This window comes from Podarcis tiliguerta, assembly GCF_965153285.1.
Source record: "Podarcis tiliguerta genome assembly, chromosome: 4".
NCBI classification, from domain to species: Eukaryota; Metazoa; Chordata; class Lepidosauria; order Squamata; family Lacertidae; genus Podarcis; species Podarcis tiliguerta.
This window is the reverse complement of record NC_139537.1, coordinates 40963374-40976240: the sequence shown is the minus strand read 5'-3', so window position 1 is coordinate 40976240 and position 12867 is coordinate 40963374.

Sequence of the window (12867 nt, the reverse complement as noted above, 5' to 3'; positions counted from 1 at the left end):
CGCTATGCTCTTGGTGTGCCCTGGGGAGATTACGTCTTTATCCGATACATAGTTAAATTGTGGAAATGGCTACTACAAGATATAGCTATGGCCAGGAACTTGGATGACTTTAAAAGGGAATGGACACATTTAGTATTCAGGGTGCTGTGATTCAATTCTTACAACCTCATAAAGCAATGAAGAATCTGCATTGACAATACGATTGCCATAATTCCATCATATACTGACTAAAAGTACTGATAACCTTTGGGTTAAGTATCTTCTCCTTTACAGGAAAAACGCCTAAATTAGAAAAATAAAAATTATATTCTGTTCTCTAATTCTGAGTGACTAAAGAGATCAATTTATGAGAAACTTGTCTTCATAAGAGGACAAATCTTTTTGCATGTATACCTTGCCTGGAAACCCAGGTTTAGCTATTGGCACCCCAACTTTGATCACTGAAAGTGATTGAGCAGGACAGTATGACTGCTCTAGCTTATATTTAAACATTTGACAGGATGAAGTTGGGTCACTGGTTGCACATTAAATCAGCAACAAGGAAGTGTGTTTCTGAGTGAGTCGGAGGCCAACTGTGACGGAGACTGATGACATGCTCTGTCAACGTCATTTTCAAATACTGCCATTAAATATATATAAATTAATCTTCTATCCAAGAAACACATTCTCCCCCCCCCCCCTAATAAAGTCAATCTGCACGGGACTCCTTTGGGAATCCATTCCAAATCTGAAACTGTGGGCTGGAGCAGTCCCGATGCTACAGATGGCAAATATGAAAATAAAAATCCCAGAAAGCTGGGACCAAGGCATACAGCAGAATGCCATCCATGCACAAATACCATTTTGCAAATGGAAAAATCTTGTTTAGCTCTACCTTAAGTGTTGTTTACCTTCCTTTTGACCCATGCTTTAGTTGCAAAAGTAATGTACTTTTTTTGTTCAAAACAACTCCTGGGTATTGACAGACAAATGCTAACTTTCTCCGAAATGGTCCTGTTTGTCTCTTTTTACTTGACCCCGATGGTGACAATAGCACGGAGACTGCTCGCACCATGGCATAAGCTGATCCATCTTTCCGTAATGATATTTTCCATTCCTGCTTGTTCTGGCTGCCTTTTATTTAACATTTCAAGCTTCATTTTCAATGAAATGTTCACACCCTTCAAAACAATCTATGGCAGAGCAGCTTTAAATATCATTTTGTTGACAGCTATTATTGACCATTGTTCTTTTCCATATAGTAACACACTCATTGCGGTAGGTTGTTGGTTAGTGTCCCTCCCTGTTTCCCTCTAACCTGTAAACCTAATTACACACACCTGAGAGTAAGAGCCATTGAAGGCAGGGGAACATATTTCACAGTAAGCATGCATCAGGTTGCCCTTTTAGCCATTAATGTGATGCATACATTTAAGTTTGCCCCTTTCCCCTTTAGTCTTCCAGAGACTACTTTATTTCAGCTACTGTTTTAAGATTACTATGCTCCTTAGTAGTCCTCCTGTTCAGTTTCCTTCTTATCCAACCTATACCTCAGTTAAATAAGAAGGAATGTCTTACTGCGGTGATCTTGTTCTATTTCTCATTTTTGTGACCGTTATTGCAGGCTTTGTTTCTTTCAGTTCGTTCACTGACATGAGGGCCATTATTTCACTCTATGACATACCTAAAAAGGCAATATCACTATCAGAGCCAATGCTGCGCAGTTCATCTCCGTTAGCTCAGTTACCCCATCCATATTACTTTTTTGATGCAATTTCACAACCATCTAATGCTAGTGCAAAGAGGATTGATGACAACAATGCACATCCTTGTCCCATGTCAATTGCAATATAGAACCATTTGCCATGCTTATATCAGATCTTATTGCAGATGAACTTATATTACAGGAACTCTTTACAATATTCACTGGCTCATTTGATACCCATAACACTTTGTGATACTCAGCTACTAAAGGCTGCCATGAAATTTATGAACTTAATTTTAAATGCTTAGATAAAACAGAAGATTCTTTGGGAATCTGGTGGGAACCTATCTGCACTCAACAGGTATTCTTTGTACTGGGCCAAAACATCTCTAACTCCCCTTTCCCTCTGCAATGACTGCTCATAGCAGTCACTGGGTGCTGCACAAACAACCCGCACAATATGTAAAATCATTAAAATCAATCCACATAAAATACCTACATAACTGATATAGCAGCAGCATCAGAGTAGACTTCATCCATCACACCTTTCATTTCTAAAGCCTGACAAAAGAGGTCTATCTTCTTCATCCATTGCCATAATGAATACATTATGAAGGCAAAGGCACACATCAGTGGGGCCACCGCTGAAAAGACTACTCCACAGGCTCCCGTACTACACACTGAGCAAACTACAATGCAAATGAGCAATGACAAGCTGGTTAGCACTTTGCTTTAGAAAACAATCATTTTTTTAAAGAAATCGTTTTCAGTAGCAACCCATTAACCAATGCATAATGAGGCAGAAGTTCAGCAAGCAAGTATGCACTGGGAGACCCAAAACATTTTTCCCCCATATGACTTAAAATCCCACTACAGAGATGAATGGAAAAAATGTTGAAAAGATTGCTGCCAAACAATACAGTCCATCGCTCTCCTTGTTTAAATACTGGGGAAATCTCCTGTTATTTTCACTCTTCTTTGTATAAACAATAGAGCTGCGCCAGTCTGCTGTGAATGACACAGAATGCTTTTCCATTTTGCAATTCATAGCTTTGGTGTAAGCTTCATCGGGAACTCTAAAGAGCAATAACCTTAAACCATGTGAAATGGCAAGGCTGTAACTAGCAAGTGCGTGTTACCCACACACTTTCCTTCAGTAGCAGAAACCATTAATAACAGAACCAAGTCTCTATATTTTTACATTATGAATGATGTAAAATTATCTTATGTCTTGTATCCTGCCCTCACAAATATAATTTACCTCCTACATGTCTTGAACATCTGTTGTCATTTTACAGAAAAAAGGAAATATCCCCATAAACAATAGGGTAGTTTTCACTTACATATGCCTAGATATAACTTTGCATGTCATGTATCGGATTATAGCATACCGGCTTATGCTATGCAGTGAAATAATCCTATCAGCAGATCCAAAATTCTAATGTTTGTTGTAATCCTGATTTGCAACTTGTCTGGAGCAATATTCTTCATCTGGCCACTATCACGTCTTTTCTGCAGGCACAATGATATTGTCCTTCTCCGTGAGTAATATAATATGGAATCAAAGTGCTCTTTTCAGTTCTTTGCTTTATTCTTCGTGTGTTTTCAATATCTGTCCAGGAGAGTCTCTAATGGGCACCACATGTGACTATCTTTCTTTCGGAAAGATCCTTCAGGTTTTTTTTTGGTAAAGCTGTTTGAAGTCTCTGATTTTTGTCTCTACAGCCTTCTCATGGGTTCAGATTTTTCTATCCTGCCAGCACCTCTTTTCTACTTTTGCCCTTTCTTCTCTTCCTTACATATGTCTTCAGGAGCTCCATGTATTTTACTATTTTCTTTCTTTCTTTCTCTTTAGAGGCCTCCATTCATCAGTGAGTCTCCAGGTTTCTAGTATAATCCACTTAACTCTCTTTCATCCTCTCCAATAGCCTGCACCACTTCAGCTGCCTGTTTCGTGATGCATCCTGACCATCTGTCCTTTAGGCTTCTATTCCTTTGCCTTCTCCATCCCAAGTATTATAGTAAATCAGAAGCACAGTTCAAAATATAATAGCTATCCCTTTGCTACTGAAAAGTCATTGTGCCTTGTTTTTGTACGTTTAAAGTCTTTTAAAAGGTTTAATTACTATATGGGTCCTGATTCTATTTATCTGATGTGGTAAAAATTGTCCAACATATATGGGAATCCTAAAAAAAGCAGCTAGAAACAAAAGGGGAAAACAATGGGTTAGACAATATAAAAGCTTGATTGAACCATTGTTTCAGACCTTTCTGGTTCTACTCCAGGGAATTTCAGAGAACAGAAATTCAAAATTCATATACGCTTCTTCTTTTGTTTCTTATGCTGTTACTTACGTTGTATGAAACAGAACAGGAAGTACACCTGAGTTTCAAATTCCTGTTCTCTTAATTTCCCTGAAGCAGAGCCAGTAGGGTCCAAAATATGTTGAATCAATAGACCGTTTTCTTGTAAATCCCTTCCCCCTTTTTACTTTTGTTTCCAATTAGGGAAAGTCTCCCCTACTATCATCTTCTTCTCCAGAAGTGCAGGTTCTGATACTCCATTTTTACTTTTTTAGTCCTCACCTTTAAAAATAAAATGTTTTGAAAGATTCTTGTATGTCTTGGTTGATCCAGGCATTATTTTCTGAATCCTGTCCAAAAAATAGCCTGATTCAGGTTGTCTGAATGTTCATTTGTGTCCCAACTTCCTTCTCACTGCATCCTGTGTCTATGTCATTCCCCCCTCCAAACATTTGTCAGTTTTGATAGTCCCTTCTTGTATATCCAGCCAGGGCCAATTGTTCCCATTGCTTTCCCCTCAAAAGGACTGCCAGATCCACGGGCTACCTAAAAATGAACTGTTGGGTTTAGGGTGATTTATATACAGCTCATGCAACACAGCTGTCATGTAGAGGCCAGTTCAAATAACTCTGCCTAGTGATTTGTTGTTGTGGGCATTCATCTGCTTTGAGACACAATGGAATGCGCCTCTGAGGATGAAGCCAAATCACTGTGTTACCAGCGCTGAAGTGACTTCCCCAGGGTGCAAGCCTGAGCAGGGAGTATGGAGGTTTTGAGATGCCCAGACGACAAGACCCCCCTCTCAGCCTTGCTAATGTGGTCCAAAGGAAAGCAGAACAATATGTTTGGAAATCAACATGACTGCTGGAGCTACCACAAGGAAGTGTACAAGGCGCCATCCAACCATCTTTGGATCCAACTGGAATTATTTTAGCCTTAACCTTTTCTTCTCCTGAGTATATCCCATGAAGCAGCGGAGGTTTAGTATCAGAGTTTTCCTCTTCCTAGGTTGGCTACCTTCCCAGGTTGATGAGCCCCATCTGTCCCTCACTTCCCTCTACAGCATATGCAGAAACTGCCTTCTTGACCATTGGACCAACTATTGGTCATATCTGCTCAATCTGCCACAGCCTGTCTTTGCATGCAGGGGAAGTCCCTGTCTCACCAAGGGCTTGAGAGCCATCAGCTACACTCGCCTGGTTTAGCCAGCCAGTTGAAGCCATTTTCCAGGGTGTGGCCACTGTTGCATGCTGACAGCTTCTAGGAGCCACAGGTGAGAGCTGAGTGCAAGGTGAGAACTAAAAGTGGGCAAACTACCCCAGAAAGAGTGTGAGGTGTCCCCCACAGGAGGTACTACCCCTCCCTTAATACCCCATGTACCCCACCTAGCAGCTAGAATTGCACAAAATCATCAGTTTGGGTTTCTCATTTTCCAATCTTTTCAAAATTCACTTTGTCTCATTCCTGCATATGTTTGCAGACTTCTTGTAAAGTTTGCATGACAAAAATGTGCACATTTTTGTGTATATTTCTCCCAATATATATTTTGTACAGTATGTGCATTTTTTTGCAATAAATTGTCCCCCCCCCCCAGATAATGTATTATTGTACATTAGTTTCTTATATACACATTTCTGCACATGTACTTTGGCACTGCATTGCAAAGATTGCTGATACATAAATTTCACTGGAGAGCTGCATGATAGTTCTCCTATTAGTTCAAGAAGTGCAAGTTTCTCTCTCCTCTTCATCGGCGGGCGTCACATAAGGCAAACTTTGCGTATGCAACAGCTCACATGCACATTGGGTACCACTCTGTCAGGCTGAGCAGCACTGCATCCTCAGCATCCTCTCCTTCTAATGACACTTCTGGTCCAGCTGACTCTTCTTCTGATTGGACTACCAACACCTTGATGCACAAGAGAGGATGACTCCTTCACCTTTCCTCACACATGGCATTAAAAACAGGTGCTGCAGTTGATCCGTGGTGAGATCTGGCACAAGCAAATCCCTATTAACAAAGCAGCTACTATCTCATCCCAAATTTTCAGGACACTTAACTGTGGGATGCACAAAGAAACAGACCTGACAACCCCTTAAAAATTGCTCCAAATAGTCTAAACTAGGCAAAGAACTGTGGGGGAGAAAATCATTTCTCTCAGACTGTTGATTGCAAAAGAACAGTCATCTTCCGCCACTAATAGGAGTTTATTCTTTTTTTCCCTGGACAATCTGCAGACACTATCTGGAGGATGTCAGCGAAGAAAATTATCTTTCACAGAAGTGATCCAGGTAACTCTGGGTAAAAAGAGAAAAAGAATACAGGAATATGCGAGTGCCTTGAATTTAACAACGCATCACTGCTGCAAAGTAATTTCTTATTGTTGTATTAAAAAAATTATCCAGTGAGGGAAGATTTGACATTATTCTTTAGGATAACACAAAATATCCTTCAATTCTAAAGTCTAATATTCTCAGGCTACCAAAAAGTAATTTGTTCTGCACGCATGAGTAAACAGCTATATATTTTACAACTCCAGAAGTATGTATTTTTACTTCCTACTCAGTGGAAAGTCAGTGTGAAAGAAAATGTATAAATTAGTTTTGACTCTGGTGAATGTGTATGTATTCCTAGCTTACTATTGTGAGGTTTAAGGAAGGAAGCATTTTCATTATAAATTATTAGTATATGTTTTTTCTCAACAGCTTCTAGGCTGTGTGCTATGAAAATAATCAATAAACTGTTAAAAACGGGGCAACAGCAATTACAATAGAGGAGATTAAGAAGAGTCTGCCAGATGAAGAAGGTTGGTGCAGAAATAGGTGCAGCCTAAGGAAAATGTGATTAGAGATTCTTTTAATTCTACAAATCCCTGCAAGTAATAAACAGTTTAAAATAAGGAAGAGAAATTATTGCTGAATAACTATTATAGATACAATGTGCAGAGATCAACAAAATACAGACTAAAATCAGTGGAAATGTCTGTAGCATCACTGGAGATGAACAAAGAAGTAAAAGAGAATATTTTACAGCATCATTTCACATAATAGCAGGCAGAGCCATTGCAACTCCTGATCTGCTCAGTGCTGCAGAGGTTTGGGATGTGACAGAGGTCCATGCTGTGCCTGGTGAAAGCAGAGGTGGGTGGAAGCCAATGTAAACCCCTTAAGTGTGGTGTTTGGTGGATAGGAAGAGGATGAGGGAGCATAGCCAAGGCTCTGTTGGTCCCTAAACTAATCTAGATTGAACCAATCAAGCGTCTTTACTGCACTGGCCTAGAGCTGGCACAGCAAAAACAATGGACAATTTTACCCCTACGACCCCTTCATGTGACTGGCAGGGCTTTGGATATAATGTTGGCTCCCTGTCATTCAGTGTGGGTCTGCAGGCAGATAAGTGTGCATCCTCTCACCTGAGTCTTGAGGAGACAGACTGCTGGCTGGGATACAGAAGAAGAAGAAGAGTTTGGATTTGATATCCCGCCTTTCACTCCCCTTCAGGAGTCTGAAAGCAGCTAACATTCTCCTTTCCCTTCCTCCCCCACAACAAACACTCTGTGAGGTGAGTGAGGCTGAGAGACTTCAGAGAAGTGTGACTGGCCCAAGATCACCCAGCAGCTGCATGTGGAGGAGCGTAGATGTGAACCCGATTCCCCAGAGACTACCGCTCTTAACCACTACACCACACTGGCTCACTCAGGGGATCAAAAGAGTCTTGAGGAGAGATCCCCACAGCTGGAGGCCCTCAAAGAAGTCAACAGCTTCAGAAGAAGGGAGCACTCGGGCAGTAGGGCCTCCAGTCATTTACTAGCTACCCCCATTATAAAACTCGCAGTTGCAAAGGAAACTTACATGTCTGGCTTCAGCTGCCAGAGTGCTATCCATGGTCCTGAACCTACACCTGGAACTCCTGCCTGTCCACTTAGGGAACTAGCCTACTCTTGCTTAGGCCATCAAGCTTCCTCAGTTGTGAGCCCCCCCTATGGATCATGATAGACTACTGCCCATGGCAGAAGTTAGGGCTGCAGCCCGTTTGGAGAAGTGTGCAGATGATTATTTAAATGCAATGAGAGAGAGCCAGGGGTGGAGAGTATAAGAACTTGTGTAGGATTCCCAGTTGTGTTTAGTCCCTGAGCACAAGCAGCCACTCATATGTGGAAGTTTACAATCATCAGAGGGTGGAGCTATTGCAGTGGTGTGGAATTGCAGGTGGACCAAAGAGTACAATCTCTCTCCAGTTTGTATGGAGTAACCTACAGATGACCAACATGTGAATGGGGCTTTGCACATGATAGGTTTTGGCTGCATTACCTTTAGGTATTTGTGGCTGTTCATTTTTAAATGAACACAGTGCAGAAATGTGCAGAATGGTGGATTAAAAAAAAAAGCAATGCCATTCTGGATATATTCTGTGTCACTCTTACTATTCTCTATCATTCGAGATGAAACATAATGTTGAAAGATTATTGTAAGTTGGATTTGGCCATTGCTCTGATCAAAATGAAGAAGAGGTTTGACAATGTAAGATGGTAGAAAGTTTGCAATGCTTGAGCAGCCCTTTCACTGCATAACTAGCCAAGGGATGAAAAGCAGGAGCAAAAATCTGTGTGCATTATAAAAAAATATATATGCTGGCATATAGGAAAAATAGATGTAGGATATGTTGGTAAATGATCACAGCCTAGCAGAAGGAAACTCTATACTGTGTTCCAATACTGAATCTCTGAAAGGTTCTTTATAACACTCTGTCATACTGTTCTTCCACTAAAGGCATTTTTCAAACATTGTTAGAGTACCAGGAATCATGTGGTATTTAATCATGTGAATGTTATTTTGTAAATATATATCTACAGGTTTCAAACAATTTTAATCACTACTCCTCTCTCTAGCAAACACCCATCTACTCTGGCCAGCTGAAGTGAGGTTGGTTGCAACTGGGGGCAAGGACTTCTTGGTTGTGACACCTAGTTAAAATGATTTCCCACTGGACATTTGTCTGGTGACTTCTTTGTAATGTTTTTATTTCCTCAAGCTTTAAATTTGTGATGGAAATTATTTTTACTTTGTTGCTATTTTCAATCTGCTCTTGATTTATTATTGTTTTGGTTTTGTTTCTTATTGGTTTAGGTTTCTTGGTAAGTCCCCCTAAACATGTTTTTCTCTTGAAGAGTAGAAAATAAATGTATTAGATAGTTGGGTGAGTATTAGCTCAATCAACTACAGACCACTTCACAAATCTGGCTTCCCACATGGTTCCTATATTGAAGGCTCCAATTTATTTATTGATTTGATTTGATTTGATTTGTATACAACCATTCTTCAAAAGATCACAGGGTAGTTCACAAGATAAATCAGGAGCAATAATGCTCCAACAGTAACGCTGCTGTGCTGAAATTTGCCTTCTAGTTTCGTGAAAGTTTTCTTGCTCTGTGAAAGAGACTTCCATTGTTTGTTTGTTTGTTTTGCTGCATTCTCAGGATATTTCAGAACTTTAGAATTTTGATCAGTATTAGGTTGTGAGCTTGCTTTATCATTGCAAGGTAGCCAACGTTTTTCTTTCCAGTAAATGTTTTTCCAGCACTCTGCTTCCCCCCTGGCTGACTGCACTACCTCATCTGAAAAAGCCTATAGGATGTCAGGGACTGGACTGAAGAGGAGGGCTGGGATCGCCCCTTCCTTTTCTCCTTCCCTTGGAGGAGGAGGAGGGATTGCCCCCTCTTCTCCAGTAGCTTCAAGAGAAGAGAGAGACAGGATTGAATTACAGCAGAACTGCCAAGTTATGGGGTGTTAGGAGAAGGAGGGGGAGGGGGATAGGTGTCAGCAGAGACGTCCTTGGAGAACATAAAAGTGCCACCATCTCCATGGACTCACCGCTCAATTAGAATTCAAGAGCAATGGGCTCAATGACAATTGACTCCTGAGGTCCCCTGTAGAGCCAAGTTCTGTTGCTGGGGAAATAAGGAGAGGAGCTCAGAGTGAGCAACATCACTATTGAGTTAAGGACTGGATTCTTTGCCTTTCGCCACGATGACTGAATAAAACCATAAGTATGAACTTTCTTGTTTCTTCCTTGATCCTTGATGCTACTGGGGGAGGAGAGAATCCCCCAAGCCTGACATAGGAGGAGTTACCTTGTGACGTCTTTACCTGGGCTTTGATTGAAATATGGCCACCCAGGAAGACTTCAGAGCACTGGCCACTCGTTAGATTATTGTAGAATGAGACACTCATAAACATCTCTCTACCATCTAAAAAGAAAGGCAAGCACCACAAAAATTCTGCCCTGGACCCATGATAATGTAATGGAAGTTTTCCGTCTCCACTGAAAATTTTCAAATACAATACTTTTTTTCTCAATAATTGATGGAGAACAGTGAAGAAGAATTTGCAGTACGGTGCTAATTTGTTTACTATATGAAAAATGTAGCAAACCTTCCAGTACTCTGCAACTGACATTATATTCCCACATCCATGTTTAGTATGTAATAATTGTTATTATCATGCATTAGTCATTATCATGCATATTGCTAGTATCATGCATTTGAAAACTCCTTCTTGAGTTATCTTTCTCTGCCATAGCTTTCCCCACATGTAAACAGCACTGATGATGGTGGACAATTCATCTCACCATAAAGGCTCAAGATTCCCATTGTGGTCAGAGACTGCATGCATATTGGATGTGCTCTGCTGCTGCATGTCATCCTTACTTCAGGAAATCAAAGATGGGTTAAGATATCCGACCACTGGGGAAAGGGGCCTGCTTGCCTGTCAGAATCAACCCCCACCTACAAGTCGTCTGCTCTCCAAAGCTTTAAAATGCTGCAAGATCAAAACACGTGGTTTTTATGAAAGCACTTGTAAATCATGAAATCAGCAAGGTAATTTCAGGAGAGTGGATGAGTGAAAGTGAAAGACCTTTACTTAGGAGATAATTGCACACTTCTGACCTAAGGCATTAGTCAAAGATTTCTGAGGGACAACCATGGGCACAGGCAATTATATTTAATAATACTTAATTACGGAATCATAAATATTTGAGATTGGAAAGACCCAGTAGGTCATCTGGTCCCTTCTCCTATCAGTGCAGAATCCCCCCCCCCCCATTGTACATTTGCTAGTACATTGCCTGGCCACTAATGCAACTTACTGTCAGGAGAATTAGCTTTGAGTTCTGCTTCTGCCTAAATTTTCCATTTCTTAATTTCATCTTTTGAGCTGTACCTGTTCAGTCTGGGCGAAGCAATTCCCTGCTGTCCCAAGTGTTTAAACCAATCAAATATTTGTTGATGATTTGCGTGTCTCTCTTCAGATATCGCTTAGCCAAACTTTACATATTTATTTAGCTCTTTTAATCTTCCTTATAGGCAAATCCCTACTGCCCCGTAATTATTTTGTTGCTCTTCTTTGATCTTTCTCATGGTTTCTGTCTTTCCGAAAATGAGTTAGCCAGATTTGCATGCAGATGTTGGATTGTTTGGTGTTTGTTTTTTGCTCTTTCTTCAATGCTGTAACTGGAGCCAGTGAAAAAAGCTGGATAGATCCATGTCCTCATTGAAATTGCCCCTTGTGTTTGCAGTGCAAGCAAATTTTTTACTGCAGTACATGCTCTGTTATTCTGAAAACAGGTCAAGCCATTTAAAAAATGGCTTTTTAAAATTCTACCCTAGAACCTCCTTTTATACTGCTGTCAGAATCAGTCTCGCTCTTCAGCCTCGCTCTTCAGCCTCATTCAGAACACCCATCATCTACCATGTAGATATGATATGGTTTGCAACTAGCTCTTGCATTTCTTACGTATGTGTATCTCACCTCTCTTCCATTCAAGGCAGTGTACAGAGCAGGAGTGGGCAACCGGCAGCCCTATCACATGCAGCCCATGACCCAGATTCAATAGCCATCTACACAGACTTTGTTAAGAGTTGGCAGCCTTCCCCTTTTCCAGGAATCCATGGGAGGGGAAGGAGAGAGAGGAAAGGGGGGAGGGGGAGAAAGAAAAGCATGTGGCAGAGAGATAGAGGGGACCCATCCACTTCTGGATCTGCTCCCGCCCAACACTGGCAGCAGGCTTGCCCATTGTTGGTGTGCATCTCCTGAGGGCATGTAGCCCTTGACAAAAAGAAGGTTGCCGTAAACCTGGTACAGAAAATTCCCAGGTAGTCCACAAGCCAGATGCAAACTTGGCTAGCTTCTGCAAGGATCCTGCCTTATGTACTATGTCCTGTTTCTTATGAATGGGCCTGGCCAGCTGTCCCCAGGCGGCTCTTCTGACCAAATCACCATTCATTTTAGCTTGCATTCGGTTGGAATCAAGTGCATAAAAACACTCACGTTGGGTTGGAAACAAGTGCTTAAAACTTTTGCAAGATCAGAGGGCTTTTTAAAAAATGAAATCAGATTCCAACTCCCAGTCGCCAGGAATACACTTATGTTAAGGGGTAGTTTGCTACTCTTATGTTTCTTCACTGGTGCTTGAATTACTGGGGAGGGGGGACAGAGGGGGTTAGTCCCCTTACTTTTTGTAGTAGCTCCTGTTTTCAGAAGGCTACAGGGAGCATATGTGGCTAAATTTGGGGAGAGCTTGTGAATTTCATTAAGGACCACCCTACTTATTTCACCATAATTCATGTCAAGCACTGCCCTGTACATGGTCATTTTAGCCAAACTGAACATTTGTAAATGTTAATTGTTCTAATTTATTGCTATTATGAAATGCCAGTTTTTTCTGCAGTATCTTCTTAATGAAGCTGGAGGTTGTTTGTAAACACAATCCATTCAAGTCACATTTTTGAATCCTTGTTCTCTCTTTATAATGTCTAGCATATAGTATACCCATTTGCTCAAAAGGTCCGTGTGCAGGGTGGTGGAGTATTCTAGAGATC